This window comes from Artemia franciscana, unplaced genomic scaffold (assembly GCF_032884065.1).
Source record: "Artemia franciscana unplaced genomic scaffold, ASM3288406v1 PGA_scaffold_112, whole genome shotgun sequence".
Classification (NCBI taxonomy): domain Eukaryota; kingdom Metazoa; phylum Arthropoda; class Branchiopoda; order Anostraca; family Artemiidae; genus Artemia; species Artemia franciscana.
Genome location: NW_027062613.1, coordinates 271,363 through 284,235, shown reverse-complemented (window position 1 = coordinate 284,235; position 12,873 = coordinate 271,363).

Below are 12,873 nucleotides of genomic sequence, written 5' to 3'. Positions count from 1 at the left end.
ACTAATGATAAAAAGGTACTTTGGAAGGACCGAAAATATACAACAGAGCAAGAAAATAGACATATTTCAAGCTAAGTTTGGGGGAAGTTGGTCTCACCTGAATTACCGCCTTTACATCCAATATTAAGAACTGATGAAAAAACACAGCTGATAAATGAACTGGGAACACTTAAAACGGCGATAAGGAGTGACAATTTTTCAAAACCTCCTTCAACTGCTAAAAGGTTCAGTGGTAAAATTATTCCCATTACTTGGAATGAAAAGGACAGAAATTGCCTCAGTGAGGCGGATATTGTTAGAAACAGAAAGGCCAAGTTCGGAGAACTTCCCAAAGAATCTCAAAGAAGGACTCAGGCCTACGTGCAGTCAAACACTCAGCATCGTAGAAATGCATATAGCAAAGAGCATTGCAGATATCAAATTAAAAAAAAAACAGCTTACAAGAAAAACAGTAATCTGGGCAACTGTTGTGTTCAAAGAAATAATCAAAATTGGAGAACTCCTGGCCAAATTGGGCCTGAACTTCGGCCAAAATTGGCTGAAAGAGAGATACTAAAGAAATAGGAATGCGGAAATCGTCTGAAATAAAGAAGCTGGAAATTCTCTCACTAAGGGCAGCTGTAGGCTTAACTGTGGTTGCATATGTTGGCTTAGTTGTATCTGCAGCAGTTGGTTTTGTTGAATGGCATGAGCTATAGCAAAATTCTAAGAATCAATAGATTGATTTTTGATTTGAGGCTTAATACCGGTCGGGATTCAAAATAAGAGGTCTGAGACACGAGATCCTTCTATAATATCAAAATTCAGGAAGATCCGATCACCCACTCGTAAGTTAAAAATACCTTGATTTTTCTAATTGTTCCTCTACCTTCAGCCCCGCCCCCAAGATCGTCGAATCGGGGAAAACAACTTTGTCAATTTGTGCAGGTCCCTGAAACGCCTGCCAATTTTCATAGTCCTAGCACGTATAATTGGCCTTTTAGATATCAAATCTGAATTAATCATTATAATCTGATCACCCGTTCGTAAGTTACAAATACCTAATTTTTTCTAATTTATCCGAATTACTTCCCTCCCCCCAACTTTACCAAAGAGAGCGGATACGGTCCAGTTATGTCAGTTATCTTGGACTTACGCTTATTCTTTCCACCAAGTTTCATCTTGATCTCTTTGCTTTAAGCGTTTCCCAAGATTTTCGATCCTCCTTCCCCCCTAATGAAACTGGATCAGGTCGGGATTTCAAATGAGAGATCTGAGTTTCGAGGTCCTTCTAAATATGAGATTTCATTAATATACGATCATTCTGAAACGGCCAACTGCAAGTCTTGCGTTTTTGTGCTAGATTGGCAAGTAAATCCATGTTCGATGTATTTTTTCCTAAGAGTTCGTTATCATTAAAATGGCGAAGAAGTACCTCGTCTTTACATTCTTCACTCAACGTTCTACAAAACCTAGTGTTCTCCAGCAACTTGGTTTCATTAACAATGTTGTAAAAAACCCTCTTCTCACCTTTATCTATATCTGGTAGACTAAACTCAATTTGGACCTCCAGTTGTTGTACACTAGAATCAGCAGACCTAGCCTAATTTGCCCCTGTACTAAGATTATTATCTTTTCCGGCCTCTTTGTTACAAGTTATGGGGACAATTCCCGTTGCCAGTCATAGGATGTAAATTTTCTAGCTTCCTTTTGCTTTCAAAAAAAAGCTGTCATTCCTGACTTTTTGTTTCTAAAACGTAAAAACAATATAAGGATATTTTGAAAAGCAGCCTTTCTGGGGTATGTTGCCATTTTGAAGGTACAACTAAGCAGCGGGTAAAAATAAGTCAACAGCTCTTGGTTCAACAAAACCAACTACTGCAGATACAACTAAGCCAACAGCTGCAAGCACAGATAGGCCTACAGCTGCCCTTAGTAAGAGAATTTCTAGCTTCTGTATTTCGGATGGTTTCCGCATTCCCATTTCTTTAGTATCTCTCTTTCGGCCAATGATTCCTATTTCTAAAATGTTTTCTATGATTTTTCTCACCTTGATTTCTAGGAGTTCTCCAATTTTGGTTATTTCTTGGATCACAACGGTTGTCCAAGTTATTGTTTTTCGTTTAAGCTGGTTTTTCAATTTCATAGCTGCAGTGCTCTTTGCTATATGCATTTCTACGATGCTGAGTGTTTGACTGCACGTAGGCCTGAGTCCTTCTTTCAGATTCTTTGGGAATTTCTACAAACTTGACTTTTCTGTTTCTAACAATATCCGCCTCACTGAGGCAATTTCTGTCCTTTTCAGTCCAAGTAATGGGAATAATTTTACCACTGCACCTTTTAGCAGTTGAATGAGGTTTTGAAAAATTGTCACTCTTTTTGTCGTTTTAAGTATTCCCAGTTCATTTATCAGCTGTGTTTTTTCATCAGTTCTTAATGTTGGATGTAAAGGCGGTAATTCAGGTGAGACCAACTTCCCCCAAACTTGGTTTGAAATATGTCTATTATCATGCTCTGTTGTATCTTTTCTGTCCTTCCAAAGTACCTCTTTATCATTAGTGTGTCTTGGGTTGGGATGTAGGACCGACATTCCACCAATTTGACAAGAAATTTGTTTGTTTTCCTGATGTTTAGTATCATTGTTGTTCTTCCAAACTACATCTTTTTCATGATTATATCTTTGTTTGTCACTTATTTTTTTTGGTTCAGTCGACTGTAGCGGTTGATTTGTCCCATCTATTTGGAATTCTCTTATACCAAAACTATTTTTGCTATTCGGCTCTATTGGAACGTTGCTGTTTTCAGTTTGGTTCAAGCAATTTTTTTTTGTTTGTGGGCTCCTCAAAAGTGCCTAGACTGTAATTTTTACGTTTGTATGCTACACCATTCTCAACGAAACCATTTCCTTTTACACTGAGGGTTTTTAATTCCTTCTTCGGCTGCGTTTTATTATCAGAACTGAAAGACGGATATAAAGGCAGTAATTTAGAAGAGGCCGACATCTCAACAATTTGACTTGAAATTTGTTTGTTTTCCTGACGTGTTAGGTCCTTACTCTTCTTCGAAAGTTCCTCTTTTTTATTATTGCATCTTTGTTTGTTGCAGAACTTTTCTGGTCCACTTGATTCTGGCTTTTGATTTGTCCCACCTAATGGGAATGGTCTTATACCGGAGTCATGTTTTCTATATAGCTCTTTTGGGCAGTTGCTGTTTTGATGGTTGGCAAAACGATTTTTAGTTATTTTTAGGCTCCTCTGAACCGGCCTGACTACAAGTGTTACGTTTCTGTGTTAGATTCGCCAGTAAACCTGCATTCGATGTAAGTTTTCCTATTAGTTTCTTATCATTGAAATGGCGAAGAAGTACCTAGTCTTTACATTCTTCACTCTCCGTTCCACAAAAACTAGTGTTTTCCAGCACCTTGGTTTCATTAACAATGTTGTAAAAACCCTCTTCTGAAGCACCAGTTTTACTTGGCTTTCCACTTGAGTCTACTTTAACCTCACTTTCATCTTTATCTACATCTGGTAGACTAAGATCAATTTTGGCCTCCACTTGTACACTAGAATCAGACGCAGCCTCCCTTACCTGGGTAATAACTGCTGGAGTCTCTACCGGAATGTCTAGATTGCAAGTCTTATGTTTGCGTGCTAGATCGAAAATTACGTATTCATCCGTAATATCTTCTCCTAGGAGCTTCTCTTCATTTACAAGGCGATGAAGCTCCTCGAGGGTAATATCATCACTATCTGTCGAGTCTCATTTGATGCGTGAAAGTGTAAACACCTAAAAGCCACAGGATAAACCTGTTTTGTTTTTCTTCATTGGATACTAAGTGTTATAGCTTGCATTGCTGTGTAAATTTGATTGCAATTTATGCTCCTTGATCTATTTTGAAGATGAACAATTAAAATATTCTTTAATTCTAGAAAGTTAAAGGAACAAGATAAAAGAAAAACTATTATTTTCTTTGTCTTTTTTTCCAAATAATGTTCTGATTCTGAAGGACTTTTTATGCGCCGTATCGCTATTGCATAGACACAAAAATTTGTATGTAGCCTTTGGCTCTATCCAAAGTAGACGGGCCGATAATCGTTCATATATCTGATTACAAATGTCGGAAGTGGATACGAGCGAGATTGCATATGCTGAAGAAGAAAGTATTTTAAATTACTTAATTATCTAAAAGATGCAATTAAAGATCAAAGAATATCTGGTGGTAAAAGAACTGCCTCACAAATGTGCGACAGCATAGGTTCTATTTACTCCAGTTTACTGGAAGAAAATTCCACATTGCTCAGAAAAGAAAATGATAGACTTACAGAGATCTTGAATTTACAACAAGAAATAATTGCTCTAAAATCCAAGCCGTCTCCTTTTTCGTTCTCTTCTGCTCCCAGTCATTCTACTCCCACCTATGCCAGCAAAGTGAAAGGCCCAGGAAAACATACTGTGATCCTCGAACCTATCGAATTCCCCCAAAGTCAAAGTACTGTTGATAAGAAAATCGCCCAGAACGAGTTAAAAAAAATAGTCCAAGGTTTGGGCAGCAAGACAATTGATCACGTTAAAAAATTCTCTGTCAAAAATGTTACTTCTGGAAGAAATGGAAAAATAATTTTGGAACTGCCATCTCAAGAAGATGCACAAAATGCAGTCACAGTTTTTAGTGAAAAATCAGATTTGACAAATTATACCCCTAAACACTCTACCAAAAAAAAATCCTAGAATGATTGTTAAAAACATCCCTAGGACAAATGAAAAAGAACACCTACGAGAATCCCTATTGAATCAGAATTTAGATGTGTCAGAACTTGCAGTTAAAGGAGAAGTATTCAAAATAGTGACAATTATTCACAAAGGAGAAAATAAAACCCATGTTGTTGTTGAAGTCTCCCCAAAGATGCGTAAATGTATTAAAGACCACCGTGGTCTGAAATTAGGGTTCATGTTGCACGAGTGTGAAGATTATATCTACTTATTAAGATGCAATAAATGTTGTTTGTACGGTCACAAAAGCAGTGATTGCAAAGGAGTTATCCTTTGTCCGTATTGCTCTGGAGAACATGAATATATGTCATGCACATCTTCTCGACCCTCCTGCCGACCATGTCAGTCAAAAGGACTAACAGGAACCGGACATACCTCGTACGACATAAATAAATGCCCTACCGCAAGAAAAATAAAGGATTTAATGCAAAATCGTATTGAATATTCTTATGAATAATTTCGATTCAAAGAGTGATTTAAAGTTCCTTCAAGTCAACTTGCAACATTCTTATAGTGCAATGGTAACATTAGAAAAGACCCTAGATGATTATAAACCTGATGTAGTACTGCTACAAGAACCCTATGTGAATAAATCCGGAAATATTTCGTGCATACCATCAAATTACAATAGCTTTTCTAAATTTGATCCTGATAAGAGGTTTTATAGTGCAGCAATATTAGTTAAGAGTGGAATTAAAGCCGATATTCATCATGAAGATTCTAGAAATGAGTTGGTTATTGTATCTTTGTACCCCAAGAGTAGAACAATTACGGTGTCCTCTTTATATTGCCCTCCATCAGTGAGTTCCTTAGCTTACCAGTTGAATATCCTAGACAATGTGAAAAATATACCTCGCTTAGTCATAGGTGGTGATTTTAATGCTAAAAGCCCACTATGGTCCCAAAGATGTGTTACAGACATGCGTGGTAAAGAATTAGAGGATTTTTTAGCTAGTAAAAACCTAGTAGTGTTAAATGACCCCAATAAAGGTACATACGGCATAAGTGGCAACACTAGCCCCGACATTACCGCAGTCAGTGCTTCTTTATTATCATTCGTTGAAGATTGGGACGTCCTTTCTGATCATGTATCAATGTCTGATCACTTATATATTTTGTTTAGACTAAAGTTTGAAACAGGTTGTGAAACTTGTTATAACCACAATGATTGTAAATTTGACTTCAGGAAGGCAAATTGGGATAAATTTAGTTCAGTTCTCTTGAATAGAATAGATAGTGTATATACTATGCCGCTTTTTACTAAAAATGAAATTGATTTAGCTTTAGATAATTTTGTGGATTTAATAACACAAGCAATGTTAGAATCAATACCAACACGAAAATATGGTCCTAATTCCAAAAAATATGTAAGATGGTGGAATCCAGATTTATCTGCAAAAAGGAAAGCCTATAGACATGCCTTACGAATTCATAAAATATTGAGAACATGGGAAAGTGACCAAAACATGAAGTATTTAAGGAATAGTTATAAAAAATCAATTTTAAAAGCAAAACAGGATGACTGGAGGAAATTTTGTGAGAATAGAGGAACATTGGACCCTTGGAATACTATCCATAAAATAATAAAATCAAATAAACCTCCGACTAGGCCTATACATGTGACTAAAGATGATGGCTCAATAACAACGTCAACTAAAGAGGCAGGCAAAGTACTTTTCCAGAAATGGTTTGGAAAAGATGATGTAAGCAGTGATACCCAATATCACACAAAACTAAGAAGCGTAGTTACAGAAATCTTGACAATGGAGGACAATGATGAAATTACCATCACGAAAGAAGAATTAAGCGAAGCAATTAATAGCATGCGCCCGTTAAAAGCCCCCGGTCCAGATTGTATTGTAAGCCTAATTTTAAAAAAGAATATAAATGTTATAACACCCTCACTATTAAAAATTTTAAACGCATGTATAACACTTCGGTATTTCCCATCAGCCTGGAAAAGGGCGAATGTCATATTAATTCTAAAGAGCGGTAAAAAAAAATGATCGTAATCCCCAGTCTTACCGCCCAATTAGTTTGTTATCAAATGTAGGGAAAGTCTTTGAACGTTTGATCATGTATAAACTTGATGACTTGGGCTTCAAGAATTGGATCGCGAGAAACCAGTTTGGGTTCATGAAAGGCCGTAGTACTTTAGATGCTATAGATAATCTTGTTACAAATATTGAAAAAAACAAGCAACATAAACTTCTCACGCTGTGCCTGTTTTTTGATATACGAGGTGCATTTGACAACGCTTGGCACCCTGGCATTGTGAATAAATTAAAAGATTCCGGATGCCCAATTTGGATGGTTAAGTTGTTGCATAGCTATCTATCAGACAGAATTGTATCATATAATAATGAGTTTTCTTTAAATATTGAGAAATCCTGTCCACAAGGTGGAATATTATCACCATTTTTATGGAATATTAATATTAATGATTTGTTAGATTTAAATTTGCCCAATAATTCTCACATACAAGCTTATGCTGATGATGTATGTGTTATCATTGCGGGCAAGACTAAAAGTGATTTAGAGTTTACAACCTCTGAGGTTTTTCGAATCTTTGATCGTTGGGCGAGTAATAATAAATTAGTTTTTGATTCAAAGAAAACAGTAGCAGCTATTTTCACTAGTAAACGAATTTTTCCTAAGCCTGCCCTTGTTTTTAATGGTAATGTAATTGAAATAAAAGAAAAAGCTAAATATTTGGGAGTTACCTTAGACAGGAAGTTATTATGGACAGAACATATTAGAAACCGGATAAATTCTGCAAAACAATATTCTACAAAATTGATGTGTGCAGCTAAATGTACTTGGGGGCTAAAACCTCGTGCTCTTAAGAATATGTACCTGTCGGTTATAGAAAGCACGATTCTATATGCAGTCCCGGTATGGATTGCAGCTTTAAATAAAAAATATATTGTCCGAATGCTAAGCTCAGTTCAAAGGCTTTCTCTAATTTTGATCACAAAATCTTTTCGCACCGCTCAAACTGACGTACTTACAGCGTTAGCAGGAGTTTTACCAATTGATTTGAGAGCTAAAGAATTAACAATTATGCGCTACGCAAAAAAGGGTAGACCAGAATACTGGCCAGAATTTTATAAACCGGGTATCCCAATATCCAGCAGAACAAAATCACACAGTGTATACACAGATGAGATTATAAAAAAAATTTTGGATGTTCAATCCGATGATAGCTCACCTTCCTTTCCCTTCGATAGACGTAAACTGAAAATTGCTCTTTATGAAAATTAAATAAAAAAAACTAGTTTTTTTAACTGAAAGTAAGGAGCGACATTAAAACTTAAAACGAACAGAAATTACTCCGTATATGAAATGGGTTGTCCCCTCCGCAGTCCCTCGCTCTTTACGCTAAAGTTTGACTCTTTGCCACAATTCTACTTTTTAAAACAATTAAAAACTTTAGCGTAAAGAGCGTGGGACTGCGGAGGGGACAACCCATTTCATATACGGAGTAATTTCTGTTCGTTTTAAGTTTTAATGTCGCTCCTTACTTTCAGTTAAAAAAAACTAGTTTTTTTTATTTAATTTCTGAACGTTTTTGAATTAATGCATGTTTGATTTTGGCTCTCCGCACATAAATTGTTGAAATGAAATTAGTATATTAATTTTTTTTGGCTAAATGGCTTTCTCTTAGTTTTGATCAGACGATTTTGAGAAATAAGGGGTGGGGAAGGAGGCCTAGCTGCCCTCCAATTTTTCGGTTACTTAAAAAGGCTACTAGAACTTTTAATATTCAACGAACGTTTTTATTAGTAAAAAATATACGCAACTTAAGAATTAACTTACGTAACAAACTTTTATATTCTTATATTTTTATTATGTGTACGAGGAGGTTTGTACCCTCGTTAATACCTCGCTCTTTACACTAAATCTTAAGTTTTCTCCCAATTCTTTAAGAGTGACCCCTGAATCAAAAAGGCCGTAGAATAAATAGTTGAAATCACTAAAAATATTTTAGCATCAAGAGCAAGGTATCTATCTCCTCCTAAATACCTCGCTCTTTATGCTCAAGTATTTTTAGAGCCCCTCATATGCTTAATAATCTCTGTTCGTTTTAAATTTCAATGCTATTCCTTACTTTCATTTGAAAAAACGTTTTCATGTTTATTTTTTCATTGTTTTTTTTTATAGTAATGCTAGAAAATCCTGCGCCCTTTTCATTGAATTTTTCTTCCCCCGTGACATATTCCTCAAAGGAAAGATCCTCCCACAAAGCCCTCTCCCATCAACCCCACCCCCCAAACCAAAAATCCCCATGAAAACGTCTGTACACTTCCCAATAACCATTACTATATGTAAACACTGGTCAAAGTTTGTAACTTGCAGCCCCTCCCTCAGGGATTGTGGGGGAGTAAGTCATTCCCAAAGACATAGTTATTATGGTTTTCGACTATGCTGAACAAAATGGTTATCTTAAAATTTTAATCTGTTGACTTTTGGAAAAAAATGAGCATGGGAGGGGGCCTATTTGCCCTCCAATTTTTTGGTCACTTAAAAAGGTCACTAGAACTTTTCATTTCCGTTAGAATGAGCCCTCTCGCGACATCCTAGGACCACTTGGTCGATAAGATGACCCCTGGGAAAAAACAAAAAAAAATAAACAAATAAATAAACACGCACCCGTGATTTGTCTTCTGGCAAAAAATACAAAATTCCACATTTTTTAGATAGGAGCTTGAAATTTTTGCTATAGAGTTCTCTGATATACCGAATGCGATAGTGTGATTTTCGTTAAGATTCTGTGACTTTTAATGGATGTTTCCCCCTTTTTTCCAAAATAGGGCAAATTTTCTCAGGCTCGTAACTTTTGATGACAAAGACTAAATTAATTGAAACTTAATATTTAGAATCAGCGTAAAAATTCGAATCTTTTGATGTATCTTTTAGCATCAAAATTCCGTTTTTTAGAGTTTCGTTTACTATTGAGCCGGGTCGCCACTTACTACAGTTCCTTACCACGAAGTGTTTGAAAAGAAAATAATTCGGTATTTCGGGGCTTCTGACATTATTACTCCTTTGCGGAAGTTAGGCTCAAAATTGAAAAAGGATTATATTTTTTCTCTGGGCCCCTTCCACCTCTTAGTTCGTTTATTTTCCCGTTAGTTTTCACCTGTTTTCGCTTTATAGTTGTGTTATCTCTTAGCAGTTCTTTCGTTAGTTGAGTTATGGTTGTGGTATATATGTTTTATCGCTCGTATAGTTGTGTTATTTTCAAATTATACTCCATAATAGAGAGGCTCCGAACACCCAGAATTGTATATTAAGCTCTTAATTTGACATTTTTTTCTAACTTGACCAGATTCGTCCTGCGCCCTTTTCATTGAATTTTTTCCCCCATGGCATATTTCTCCAAGGAAAGATCCTCCCACATAGCCCTCTCCCTCAACCCTACCCCCAAAACCAAAAAAAAACCCCTGAAAACGTCTGTACACTTTCCAATAACCATTATTATATGTAAACACTGGTTGAAGTTTGTAACTTGCAACCCCTCCCCCAGGGGCTGTGGGGGAGCAAGTCATCCCCAAAAACATAGTTATTATGATTTTCGACTATTATAAACAAAATGGCTATCTCAAAATTTTGATCCGTTGACTTCGAGAAAAAAATGAGCGTGGGAGGGGGCCTAGATGCCCTCCAATTTTTTTGGTCACTTAAAAAGGGCACTAGAACTTTTCATTTCCGTTAGAATGAGCCCTCTTGCGACATTCTAGGACCACTTGGTCGATACGATGACCCCTGGGGAAAAAAACAAAAACAAAAAAAAAAACAAACAAATAAACACGCACCCGTGATTTGTCTTCGGGCAAAAAATGCAAAATTCCACATTTTTGTAGATAGGAGCTTGAAACTTCTACAGTAGGGTTCTCTGATACGCTGAATCTGATGGTGTCATTTTCGTTAAGATCCTATGACTTTTAGGGGATGTTTCCCCCTATTTTCCTAAATAAGGCAAATTTTCTCAGGCTCGTAACTTTTGATGGCTAAGACTAAACTTGATGAAACTTATATATTTAAAATCAGCATTAAAATGCAATTCTTTTGATGTAGCTATTGATATCAAAATTCAATTTTTTAGAGTTTTGGTTACTATTGAGCCGGATCGCTCCTTACTACAGTTCGTTACCACGAACTGTTTGATTGGTATCAAGGTTTCACTAATAGAGTGAGTTCATGGCCAATACAATTCTTTCCATCAAAAGACCATTTAATAGCTGCTTCTAAAATGAATATTACACACCAGCTTACGCAAATTATAACAGGACATTGTCGGTTAAATTATTTCTTAAATAAAATTGGAAAAGCTAGAAGCGGAGAGTGCATTTGTGGTGAAAGTGAAACTTGTAGCCACTTCCTGTTTACTTGTCCCGTTTATTTCTTACAACGTCTTGGTATGGAACTAGAACTCCATTCTCTAGGAATTAATTTCCCATTTTGTCCTGGCTCAGTAATTTCTGATAAAGTATTGAGGAAATGCTTGAACAGATTTTTGTATTCGACTAGAAGACTGGTTTGATGTTAATATTTGATATTTATACCTGATTGTTGTCTTTGATTGTAGCACTTATTAGTTTCATTTATTCTATTGTTTTTTTTTCTTCCTTTGTAGTGTTAGTTTTTAGACATTTAGCAGTGAAATACTTGTAAAGGTTTAATCACTTAATAAAATCATCATCATCATCACTATCTGTCTCATTTAAACTAGTTCTCTCCAGTAGCTTGCTTTCATTTATAGTCCGATGAAAATACTCATCAGAAATTCCCGTTGTTATCAATTGAGATATCATTTCCAGATTTTGCTCAAAATTTGTATTTTCACTCATTTTTAGTAGTTTATTATGCTAACTGTAATACAAGGCATGTTGAAATATTTAGAATCTTGGAAAGTTTTTTCTATGTGCTCACAGTAAGCCAAAAAATGATATTTTGAATTTTTTCGATCGAATTTTCAACCAAACAGAGGATAAGACATTTTTGCATTTTGCAAAAATGTCCTTTTAATTTTTTTTTTACTTATTTAACTGCTTTTGCCTGGTGAACGTTTGACGTCACTGAAACAATGTCAGTTTAGTATGACGTGACTTCAAGGAGTCTTGTAATACTGCAGGTCAAATCATGTGGATTATTTATCAGGTCTTTGAAATTTCTAAAAGAGAACGACTATGAAACTACAAAAGTAAAAAGCAAAAAACTAGTAATTGGACAAATATTTAAGAAAAAAGCCTTGAAAAAACAAAAACTTTAAAAAAGAAAACCAAAAATTTGAAGCTTAGTAGAAATCGTTGTTGGAGTTATCTAAACTCCAAAAATACTTACGGTGCCTGATCAATAATTTTAATGTTTTAATTCAAACAAGAGAATTCAAAATTCAAATTTTTCAGAGTTCAAATTAGGACTTAATTCCAACTAAAAATTTTTAATATTTTAACTCAAAGTAATACGTGAAAATTTTAAATTTAGTTTTTTTTTCTTAGACAAAATCAACTCGGTACCTGATTAAGCATATAGGTTTGAATGCAACTATTTATATAACGTCTGTAGGAAGACCAAAAAGACGAAAATTTGCCATTATTGCAAATGGTGATTATCCGTTTTGATAAGGCGTTATAACAATTCCAAAACCAAAAAAAGAAAACCAAAAGTTTCGTTTTTAGTACACATCATTGTTATAAATCGGATTAGCTTCAATAAACAAATATCTTCGAAAAGACTTTAGTATGAAAAGTAATCAAATTGCGTAAAGGGCAAACAGCTGGTAATTACGAAAATATTTATGTATCAAGGAATTACAACAATTTAAAAACCTTAAGACAGAAAACCTATATTAAAGCTAAGAGGAGGTGCTGAGGTTGGAGAATCCCCCTAATATACGCAATAATTTCTTTTCATTTTTCATTTTCGTTTGAATGTTGGTTCTTACTTCCAGTTGAAAAAAACAGGGTCTTTTTGTTTAATTTGTAAATCTAGAATAACTTCAGTTTTGGCAACAATCAGGGCTGTAACCAGGATTTTGGGGGGATCTTTTAAACAAGAATAGTTCGCGTTAGGAGAGGTTTTACGAAAAAAACTAAAAAAAACATAAGAAATTTGTTT